Genomic DNA, 12,615 nt, shown 5'->3' on the forward strand with positions numbered 1-12,615 from the left:
TTGATCCCTGAAGTCCCAGGGAGGAGCCCACGCAAGGACCTGAATAAAGGCTTTGGGAATGTTACTCTAAATGAACAATCAGAGAGAAAGAGACCCCCTGAGACTGAAAGAGCTGCCTGTCCTCTGAAGGACCCTTTAGGCAACTGAGACAACTTTTAGGGGCTTTTCTGAAAAACAAGTTGAAATACAGTCACATCCTGGCAGGAGTCCTGGAATATGAACTAAAAAGAAATTTATAACAAGAAAGAAAAAGGGAGATTTGAGTAACTGCTTACTCTTATCCAAAAACACAGGCTTTAGCCGTTCAACGATAACCCTGCACCTACAGACAATGTTTAGCTCATGCCTCATGGATGTGTTGGCCAGTTAAATGGGATCTCCTGATAAATGCAAATATGCTGTGACAGAAGAGTTCAACATAAAAACAGAACCATCTCAAATCACAGCTTATGAATGATAAACTTCATTTCCCATGACCCACTAGAAACCCAAAAGCAAATTCCTACCCCAGTTATATTTTGTTGACACTTGAAATGTACTGAGATTAAAGGTGTTAACTGCTGAACTGACAATCACAACAGAAGCAGTGACAACATATCTGTCTCACTGAAAACACATGATGGACTGGAAATCATTTCCAACAGAGAACATGACAGAATAATATTTAGGTCAGACTATAGTTAAGAGACACTATCCATAATAGCCAGCTTCCACATGAAATTCAAGATGAAACTTCCTTTTGAGTCCAAGCAGTTCCATTGGTAGCTCTTCAGTGATTCAGCAAAGTGAGGATTAACGGTGACTACTTGCTGCAGAGGACAGGTGTCTACATGTTTAAAACTACTGTCACAGTAGTACCCTCAATAACAAGGCCAAAAGTTGGAACTAGCCCTCAGTCTCCTCCTTGCTCCAAGCTGATGCCTATTAATTTGTGACAGCGCAGCATGAATTCTCATCCTGCAAGAAGTTTTGTTTTTCTTGGGGTTGTCATTTGGCATCTCTGATCAGCCATAAAGTGTCAGTAATAGTAAAATTATTTTAAAGCAATGTAAGTATTTAAAAGATAACTAGTGAACTTGTGATTTTCTTCAGGGCTGACTTAACTCTGCTCTAGCCAGAATGTAGACAAAGCAAAGAGACTCTTGTCAAGGGGATGGCTTTTCAAGACACAGCCAGGAGCTCCCTAACAAGGAGAGTTACTATATGACCATACGTCCTGCATATGAGCACAGCTTTACATACGCTGAAGAACTAGCACTCCAGCAGCTCTGCACTCTCTATCAATATACAGCAACATTCATGCAATCTGACATCAAAGAGTCACCTCTTCTGTGTTCGTTGGTGTTTAGTCACTTCCCTTTACTAGAAGTAACAGGAATGTCAAATCCAAATACTTTGAGAACAGCAGAGAACAATATGGAATGGCTAGGAATAGGCAAGGAATGGCAAAACTACAGCGCGACTATGGTGGTGAAGCAACGTGAATGCCTAGAGGTTAAACTATCAAGCACAGGAAGTGAAGAAGCATGAGCTGGATCTCTCAGCATCCTAGATATATGAGACATGAATACTAAAAGTTGAAAAGCAGAACTCATTTCTGGGAAATAGAGAAGAGTTTAAAAAAAAAAAGATACAGGCTTGAAAGCAAAGTTCATTAGTGAAACTGGGAACCCTGCCCTCTCCCTGGACCTCTGTGCAATTCTAAACACCATTTGATAGCAGGATCTTTTATAAGGACACAATGAACTTAACCTCTGTTTACATAGGAGAGTAGCTCTGTCCAAGAAAAATGAGTGGGTGTTGGGGTTGTATTGTGTTAACCCTGGTTGTGCTATGGGAAAATAGTCATGGCACGTTCTTTTCCTCTCCAGCAGTGGCAGCCCTAATCCTTTTCTCTTGGGTGGATCCCCTCTCAGGGCGCTGAGGGCTCCTGAGCAGGCACTGTATACCTCTGGTTCTGGCTACACTTCCAGTGTGCTGTGGTGCCCACTTGGTGCTGGCACGTGCACCATCCACACTTAGCACAGGAAATACAACTCAGAAGGAGCCAGAGGGGTATAAAGCTCTGGTTGAGAAGGACCCCACTGTCCCAGCCTAAGAGCCACTCGGGCCTATCCCTCACCTATCCCTAGGCTGGCACTTATGCGTGGGGCACTCCAGTCCCCCAGGCAAAGGACCACTCAGGGCAGAGCCCTAGTAGAAGCCCTCGCTTTACTTTGGCATCCCCTTTGAACTCCACTCTTACTATATGGCTTGAGTTTCTCTTTCTCAGAGCCCTAATCTTGACTCTAAACCTAGACTGGGCTCCAAGCCAGGATCTCAGCCACATCCCCAGCTCACATAGTGTTGAGCGAACCCTACCAACAGCCTTCCAACTATTTTGGCAACCCCTTTTGAGTGCCCCCCTCTCACTGTACATCTAGGATTTATCTTTCTTAGATTCCTAACCCTAACTCTGTGCCCGCACCAAGTCTTATGCAATGGGAAACACCACAAAACTTGGTAAAGTTTAGGTGGGGATGGACCCAACAGTCCCCAATGGCAGAGTTACTGCTGTTCTCTACTAATGCTTTGGTGAGGACTCTGCCCTATCAAGTGGGCTGTATTATAAGAAACATCTACGCATGATCCATCAGTGCCTCGGTGCATTTAGAAACTAATATTCAATTTAGTTAATAGACTGGGAGATGAGGACACCTACAGGAAGATGGCTAAGGGATCTTCCCCAGCCTGTTACTTAAGCATTGTTTTAATAACATTGTTGACATTACATCATCCTGTCCCTGTGCTGCACAGAACAGCTGGTAGGTCTGGGGAAGATGACTGATACTGCTCTAGGTCCAGCCATAGCTCTTCCAGCATTGATGGTGTTGATTTTTTTAACCCCTGCAGTTGACCGACAATCAGAAAACTGTGGGTTGTTCTGGGTATGCCTTTTTGTGTACAAAGAATTACACAAAGCAAGTTATCCTGGACACTGCATCCATCAAACAGGAGCTAACAATTTCCTTGATCTCAGTCCTAACGTTCTTCTGGACAATTCTAGCCCCAAAACCTATCTAAGTACCTGGACTGAATCAGGCCATCAGACTTCCTCATCTGTGTCTCTCTACTTGCCTCTTAAATCAGCCTGTTTCTCTTACCTCTGTCTCTCATGCACAACAGCACTAAGCAAAGTCTCTCCTACCCAAGCACAATAAATGCTGTCCTCTGTTCTTCAAATATCTATGAAGCTACAGCAGTGCCTGGTGCTCAGGTGACTGTCTCAGGTGAAGGTAGCAGAATGCAGCAACCCAGTAGCAGAATCCCAGTTTGCCTCAATGTACACAGGACAGTCATATAAGTCTTGCTATCCTTCTTAGCAAAGCAGAGGCTGAGAGAGATAGAAGTGACTTATCCACTGAAAGATACTAGTGATTCACTTATGGCTACAGAGCAAGTCAGTGGCAGAATTAAGAATAAAACCAAGGAGGAAATCTTCCTCACGCCACCTGTAAGACAACACTTACACAGCTCTCTTTCCACAGTCAAAAAGCTAACACAATGTCGTGGTTTAACCCCAGTCGGCAACTAAGCACCACACAGCCGCTCGCTCACCCTCCACCCTCCCGGTGGGATGGGGGAGAGAATCAGAAAAGCACAAGTAAGAAAACTCCTGGGCTGAGATAGGAACAGTTTAATAATTGAAAAATGATGATGATGATGATGATGATGATGATGATGATGATGATGACGATGATGATAATAATGTCATGAAAAGGAAAATAACAAGAGAGAGGAACAAAACCCAGGGAAAACAAAAAAAAACAAGTGATGCAGCCACTCACCACCCACCGACCAATGCCCAGCCCATCCCCAAGCAGCGATTGCTGCCCCTCGGCCAACTCCCCCCAGTTTCTATACTAAGCATGATGCTGTATGGTATGGAATAGCCCTTTGGCCAGTTTGGATCAACTATCTTGGCTGTGCCCCCTCCCAGCTTCTTGTGCACCTGGCAGAGCATGGGGAGCTGAAAAGCCCTTGACTAGTGTAAACATTACTTAGCAACAACTAAAACATCAGTGTGCTATCAACATTATTCTCATACTAAATCCAAAACATAGCACTATATTAGCTACTAGGAAGAAAATTAACTCTATCCTAGCCGAAACCAGGACACACAACTAAGAGTTTGAAGATGAAAATGTGTGCATATCAAAAAGGCACTGCATTCCTCCCTGTAGAGGTCTTAGAAAGACATACCACAGTTTCACAGCCAGACAGGCAACAAAATTCAAATACACTTTTAAAGTCAGACAATGAAAAAAAATCTTGTCTTTACCTACGTAGAAGTCTTGTTTTCTATATCTGTGAACTTTTTACTCTTCCTTTTATGATTATTTCCAAAACTAAAACAAAGCAAAGGTATCATGCATCAAGCATGTCCTTTTATCTAAGAAAATGAGCAAGTTCATAAATAGCACTGATTTCAGGATCATTTATTGACTGACCTTACTTTTGATTCCTCAAAGCATACTGTATGGCTTGCTGTTTAATCAGCTGCAGAAGAATTTATGTAAATAAGATCTAGAGGTTGACGGAAATTGTCTATTTAGAAAAACAGAAGTCTAGAAGAGCTCTTTTGAAGGTGTTGATGATATATAGTCACCTGAATGCCAGAGCAATCTTCCAGTGTTTAATGTTTCCCCTCACCACACTCCTGTGAAGTAGGAAAGCCCTCATTACAGAAAGGGGAAATTGAGGCTCTAAAAAGCTACATGACTAGTGGCAATCCAGCAAAGCATTTACACTGCCTACTGCCTACACATGCTTACTGCCTTCTGTGAGATTCCTTACATACTTAATTTAAGCACATGCTTAAACACTCTGTGAATCCCCTGTTCACAGAAAGCTGACATGCCCTTGGAGGTGTTCACATAAGGTTCAAAGTGTAAGGCAGTCAGAGGAAGCAGGTTTGGTTCAGCTGCTTTTCCATGCAACCTAGAGAGCATAAATATTGGCAGGATGAAATTGAGCTGACCATTTTGTCAACAAGTCCTCTCGTAGCTTTGAGGAACAGCATTTCCATAACTTTAAGTTAACATCACCTTAGACACCTAAGGTTGCCAACATCCTTTTCTCCTCTATTATGGCTTGTTCAGCAACTCCTAAACTTCTGAATATGCAGGATACAAGAACAGGATATGAAGACATGAGGTACCTGCCTAGACAGTTGAACTCTATCCTCCTTGAATGATAGCCCAGTCCAGATACAATTCCTACTCTCACTCTGTCTCTGAGCTTCCTAGAACAGGAGCTGTTGATAGCTAACAGCCATATATTTATACTGCACAACATCTGAATCGCTTAATCTTTATGCAATAAACTATATTTTATTTTAACCAACAGTAATCCTACAAATCACATTAATTTCCCACTCAAGTGGGAATAAAAATTTATGTTTCCCCTCAGGCAAACATTTTACTTTTTCTCCAAACTTGAATGATTTTAAAGGCACCTTTTGTGATATTCACTATTCAATATTTCATATTCAGATGCAAGATTATAAAGTTTTACTATTTTGGAGAACAGAACAATGTAATGTTCCATTTTTGTAATATTCCTGTAAGCCCTTAGATACCATGCTGCACCTCATATGATCCCACTGACCTTCCTACATTTAGTACAGGTTGACACTCAATGAAGAACTGCAGGGTTTATTTTAAATCTGGTCTCATGGTATAAAATCAACTTCAACCTGGGAAATCTGGCAACTGAGAACTCCACATGCATAAGATGAATTGTTGGTTGGTAATTTATCAGCTCCAGTTAGCTCTGCGTCATTGCTTTCACACATGGCAGGCACGAGCCTGGTGCCCTTGTTTCCTTTAGGCAGGCTATAACACCAAAGGGAGCAAAGCAATAGAAGAAAAGGTCATGTCCTACTGCATCCCAAATTTTTCTTCTGGGTCCCATTTCACAGTTATGTTCAGTACTTCTGGAAATACACTGAGAAATTTGGTTCAGGATAAGAACAGCCTGTTCCAAGACAGTTTCTCTCATCTCAACCTTTCAAATGCTCTTGAATGCTTGGCTCTGCATCCAAAGCAGAAACTCTTAATTCCATTCTAACGCTATGCAAGTACCAGTCTCATACGACTGTGAAATTTTATCATGACAATTTTGCTTACAGACTTGGGCACCAAATAATGGATAATGGGAAACCTGATGCACTCAAAATGGTGTTACATGACCACCATTAGAAAAGCAGCTTCAAAACATAATTTCTCTTGTACTGCAAGGAAACACATCCATCTTCCATTTTCAGGGAACAAGAAAGTGTCAGCTTCTGAAAAGAAATTAAAGATCATATCAATCCAAACTGTCCTTAAAAATGTATTTGGCTGAATACAAATGTCTGGGCCATTTCTGTAAACAACTTCATGCAAATCTATGGTCTCCCACACAGATAGTTAGGTCAAATAAAGAAAAGAGAGTGGAGAATAAACCTGTGTAAAGCTTTGAAAGGTGAATCAACACCAGAAGAACTTCTGAAATGCAGTGCTGAATTTTCTAGAGGAGCAGCTGAGGGGAGATAGAGTCAAATCAACAGCATCCATCTCACAAACTGAAAGGGATTCAGAGTCCAAACTCAAAGACAATATTCAAACTTACATGAAGCAATTATTTATGACGGATGTTCATTTCTAGGTCAAATACACATATACTCCCAATATTTCAGTGGAATTCTTGTAGTAACTGAATCTGTACTCTTCTAGTAGAAAGATGTCTTGGGATGCACAGAATCTGCTCATAGTCCTTTCCATGCATCCTTTCCACTGACCAGCAGTAATGCCAACTTCCATGATTTTATTGCAAGATGTGCGATATAGAATGTTTCTGTTAGGGATGCCTCATATAATTTAAAAAAAATCTAGAATCAACACCTTAAAAAGACCTCATAAACACTCACCTGACTTGGAGCATTCGGATGTGGTAGTACCAAATCAGAGTCAAAAGAAAGCTTCTCTCCTTCAGATATCAGGGAGCCTAGTCCCAGATCACAGGGGTGTAGATCAATGTAAGCAAACAAATTCCAGGAGCCATTTCAAGGCTCCCCTTTCTAAAGCTGCGCAATAGCAGATGCTTTTACTTAAGGAAACTTCTGTCAGAGAATACTTAGCTTCCTTAGTACTTATCTTAAAAGGACCACAGGCAAATAGTTTTGAAGACAATGATCTCCCAGTATTGAGGTCAAGCCAGGTTCTTCCACTGGTTCCTGCAGACCCAAGGCCTGTCCAGTATTCTCAGAAGCTTCTTACATGAGTCTCAAGAAATAATTCCTTTCTACCTCAGGGGATCTTCTTCATTTGCTCTTTTTTATATTCTTTTCTGAGGTCCTGTAACTGCTCCTCCTTCATGAGCTCTATGCAGTTTCCCATTCATGCATACTCCATCTTGCTTGCCAGGATGAAGCACCCAATATCCAAGGCTTTTGACTGTCACCTCCTGGTCACTCACCCCAGCAATTTACATTGATTTCTCTTATCTTGACTGCCAGGAGCTAAAAACTCCATGTTCTAAGAGCAAATGCTTCACATTGGTAAATGACTGCAGAATCAGAAAGGATAAAGACGAAAGCTAGTTGGCAGGCAGCCATTAGTGGGAGAGACATTCTGCTTCCCAAATACTGCTTTCAACAGGAAAGAGGAGATTATTAAAGGTATCATTAAATAGATTCACTACTCTTTAAGAACGGCAGTATCTGGTTTTAACTGGAAGGATAAAAATAACATGAAATACTGTATCAGTCACAAAACCAACCAGCTACAGCTTACTCCATCCATATTATGGCTCTGAACTGCCTCCCTTCCTAAAGCTATTATTTATTCTTTCTTATATTTCATTTTATTAAGCAGCTTAGAGCTGGGTTTACTTGTGTAGGGTTTTTTTGAGTACTGGGGTTATAAAAGGACCTGGATGCTAAACAAATCCAAGGACATCTTGCCATGGTGATGGCTATATAGGATCCTTGGGAAACACTCACCTACAACAAATCCTGTAGACAGAGAAGCTGCCTTTCAGGCACACAGAAAGAGCAATCACATTTGTAGGTACCCAGCACAGCCTAGCAAGGAATATCTGTTGAGGGACAGATGCTCCTCCACCACACTGTTGAATATCATGCAGTTATGGAATACACTAGGAAATGTGTGAGAGCACAAGAGACATTTTTCTAAGTGAGAACAATGATTACCTGACGTACATCAGATTCTCCCTGGAAGGCCCAGACTCTACAGCTGGAAATGCACAGAATTTAGAGGCCAATGTGGGGCTCTGTAACAGTCAGAGGAGCATTTAATAGGGAGCCCATTCCTCCCCTTAGTGCTATATGGTACAGTATGCACATCCAGTTTTATGATGGAGGTGCAGCCAAAGGCAATCCCCCTTCTTCACAGTGCCCACGTCTAGCCCTGAGTATAGAACCGCAGCTCAAATAAGAAAAGGTGACATTGTGGTCAATAAGAAAAGGTGACATTGTGGTCAATGGCATTTTGCAGAAACCTGGTGAACTGAGATATAGGCATGTCAATTTGGCAAAGTATAAATAGCAAGCAGAGCTCTAACTGCAGGCTTCAAGTATTAGTCAATGCTGAGCAATTCATGCTTATCTTGCTGCATCAAGATCTTGCTTTGGAAATATGGGCAAATATCTAGGAACAAAATGAAACCATAGTTTATCAGCTTGAAGTGCCGTTTCCTTCAAAACCAACAGGAAAAGCTTCTCACAAATGGAACAGTGTTTTTCTCCCCCACGCTAACTTTGCTAAATTAAAAAACAGAATACAGATCACCAGCAACTAGAATGGAAAATGGTACATTAAATGTTGCTTTACTTCTCGAAGCTCAAATCCCAAACCTCAACCCCTATACTAATAAAGCAAAACTCAGAAAGTAGCTTCAGTAGTAATGCTCACCGTATTCAAACTTACTCAGATTCTGGATCCAAGAGTTGCTTTAGCTCCCTGCATAATGCAGTACTCATACTTTATCCCAAGTGTTGAAATGTTGAGATTACTTATGCCTCAAACTCCTGGATTCATGTGATTATGCAAGAAATCCAGTTTTAATTAAAAACAAATTTCTAGCACTTCATATTGAGAATAAAATCTTCAAAATGGGACTGCTAAAGTTGCAAAACTCAAAGTACACATAAAAAGGCACAAAATAAGCTGCTTATTAAATCAGACTATTCTTAAGGTACTCTCAAGACTGTGGGAAGCAAGCTGGAGTTGGGACTACTGACATGCTGTCATACAACATCTTAAGCAATCTCTGTTTGCAGAAGCTAGGCAAAAATGTAACAAATTTGCAGAAATCATTTGGAGAAATTAATGCATATACCCCAATAGAAACTCACTGATATGTAAAAAACCTGTGTCTTTTTTCTCTCCTTCTTGAATATGATGCAAGACTTCAAAGAACACTTTTCCCTGCAGAGCTGTCCTGTTGCTTTCCATCACCCCCTGCAGATTACACACCTCAGCAGGTACCCATTCCAATGCACCACTGTCCCCTCCTTCTGGGTCTTTTCAAAGCAAGAGCTACTGCAATTTTTACTTTATATTAAACGACAAAGAAAATGCTCACTGATCTAATAAAAGAGCTGCAATGTAGGAGATAAGCTAGAGCAACATTTCTATGAAGCCTTCCATTTCTGCCTGAGAGTATCCTGGCATCAGTAGTGCACAAGTGAAATAGTCTTCTGTTTCTTAAGGATGAATTTTTATAATCCAAAGAGGAATCCACAGAAAGTCCTATCCTTTGAGAATCTATAGTTTTCTGTAAGATCCTGCTACTAAACATGTATTTATTTGCTCCGAGAAGTTTAATATTTAAAATGTTTATCCTGGCTAAATAAATTAAACATACAATAGGCTGCTCAAAGAGCTACATGCTAAAAGTAGGCAGACGTGGATACATTGCCCTGCAATGGTTAAACATAGCCTGAGAACCCGCTGACCTTTCGTTCAGAAGAGAAGCTGTTACATACAATGAGTGGGTTCATGTTTTCTCAGACTACAAAGGAAGTCTCATCTTTATCCATGTGAAACTTTGACTTACAGCCTTAGCAGGTCTGTGCATGTTAGGGACAGTATAATGTTGATGTCTGCATGAGCTGAACAGCTTTGGAAAGAGAAGTTGCTTCAGCTGAACCAGAAACATTACCACAGTTCTGAAAATTTCCCTTTTCTCCTCACCTATATGACTCCAGGCTCTGTTCCAGCTGAATTCTCATTAACTGGTAGTCTGGTTTTGCTCCCATCACAGTTGAGCAGACTATATGTTTTCTAATCATTTCATCCACCCCTGACATATCAACACCCAAACAATTCTCCAGCCAAAAGAACACATTTGACAGAGTTCTTTGCTGTTACGACACTCTAACCTGTCCTTACAGGAAGAGATTAAATTAATCCTCCACAAGAAACAAGGTCTGTCTAATTTATCAGAAACCTATGCTGCTTCTTTAAATTAGATTACTTCTAATTTATCTTTTTCTCTCAGATTCATTGATTAACATAATCAGGTTAAAGTTACAGTAACTTGCTCCCAGCTTGGACTTGTCGTTTGCTGCATCTGAGTCAGACTTCAAGAGAAGCTAGAGTGCCCAAAGCTTGTCTGTTTCTCCCTTCTGATAGCCATTGGTTTTACAAAAGGTGGCATCTTTCGCTACAAACGCTGCTTCATTTTAAAGTGGGAAAGCCACTTACTAAAGCATTGATGTAACACTCCTTCTGTACCCAGACTTCCCACTGAAGTCTGTAAAACGCAGTGGAGGCCCCATATGATTTAATTTGAAGTTTTTTAGTACTGCTTTCAGAAAAAGAAGGCTGTATGAGCTCCAGAAACAGTATTGCGAGCACCAGAACCACACAAGTCTGGTTTCTTACATATCCCAAATGTTTAACCTGAACATCAGTAATGGTGCAACCTGCCATCGGAGGATTTAGAGAGTCTCTTTTCCTAGAGGATTTTCTGGTACTGGGTGTTGTATTAGCTCACTCTACTATGCACAAATTGCTTGTGCTCAGCTGAGTCATTCATCTTTATGGCAACTGTATGAACTTCGTTACCTCTGTAGGGTTTGATTGAAACTGTAATGCTGTAGTGATTACACCAAGGTGAGAAAATGCTGGCTTACCTTTGAAGCTACCTAGGAGAAGAGTTAGTATGGCTGAAGTTAGTCACTTCAGCTGTGTACTTCTTTGCCTAACAGAAACCTCTAGCACAATGAACGATAAAAACACAGAGCAAGCACCAAAGCAGATTACTGAATGGAATTCATACTTTCAGAAAACAGCTAAACCTCCAACTATCTCAGGAACATTCCTCTCAGGAAAAACATACCAACAAAACAAAAAAGCCCTTCTTGTTGCCGTGGCTTAAGGACAGCTGCAATTTGGGAGAAAGGGAAAAAGGAAACATAGGTAAGTGGCATATCAGCAGATGACATAACTTTTATGGGCCTCTATGTCTCCATCTGCAAAATGGGAAAAAATACATATACACAGCAGATGACATAACTTTTATGGGCCTCTATGTCTCCATCTGCAAAATGGGAAAAAATACGTATACGGTCCTGATATATACATTTGAAAATGCTATAGGTAAGAGTGATAATGGACCTATACCATTGATTTTAGTAGGCTCCAGAACAGACCTATAAATATAAATAGACTGTCATTCCACAGTTCTCAGAAGTTCCCCTAGTTATTAAAATAATTTGATAAATTTCTCCCATGCAGCTATTTTATTAACTTGCACAAGTGTTACTGAGCCATCCCTACCAAGCACCTCCATTGTTCTGTTTCCACTTATTCACCCAAACATTTATTTATTTTTGTTTTCTTTCTCCAATTCTATCAGCCACTGAAAATACATCAGGTCTACTGTTTCCTTAACTTCTGGCAATCATACCCATAACTTTTATAGCTAAATAAACACATTGCAGAAGCTTTGCCATCAAATCCCAATAACTTTTGCTGGAGCTAAAATAGCTCTTTATCCCCACCCGGAGGAGGGACCGGCCCTTCAAAGAAAAGCGTTCACTCGCAGCCAGAGACAGTCTCCAGCTGCAAATGCACTTTTAAAACACGGCCAGCATCCCACCCAGGACATGCATTTCAAATACGTATATGCATCACAGCAAATATAGCTCAAACAGTTCTGTTCAATTACACTTTTGTACGTGTCCAAGAACTCTTCTGTCATCTGTTACCAGCTTGCTACATTCAAAATACTGGACATTTGTTTTTAAAAAAATCATACATAATATAAAAAAGGAAAGGAATAGGCAAATTAATTGCCTGGCAGAATTCCAAATGGGGCTGTCTGAAAAGCTGTTAATTTGCCTTTTCAGTAGTCAGGAACTGGGTTGCTCTACTGCCACTGGAGCTGCTGCCTTCCCTCCTCTTACCACCAAGAGCAAAAAGCAGTTTCAAGATCCAGTTTGGGAAAAGCAGATTGGAGTGGAGGCACGTGTCAATACCAAGAAATAATGTACCATTTTTAATTCTGATCCCGTAAACATTTATGTAAGTGGTGAATCATTTTACACTGGTAAATGATTAA

The sequence above is a fragment of the Ciconia boyciana genome, chromosome 15 (assembly GCF_034638445.1).
Source record: "Ciconia boyciana chromosome 15, ASM3463844v1, whole genome shotgun sequence".
Classification (NCBI taxonomy): Eukaryota; Metazoa; Chordata; class Aves; order Ciconiiformes; family Ciconiidae; genus Ciconia; species Ciconia boyciana.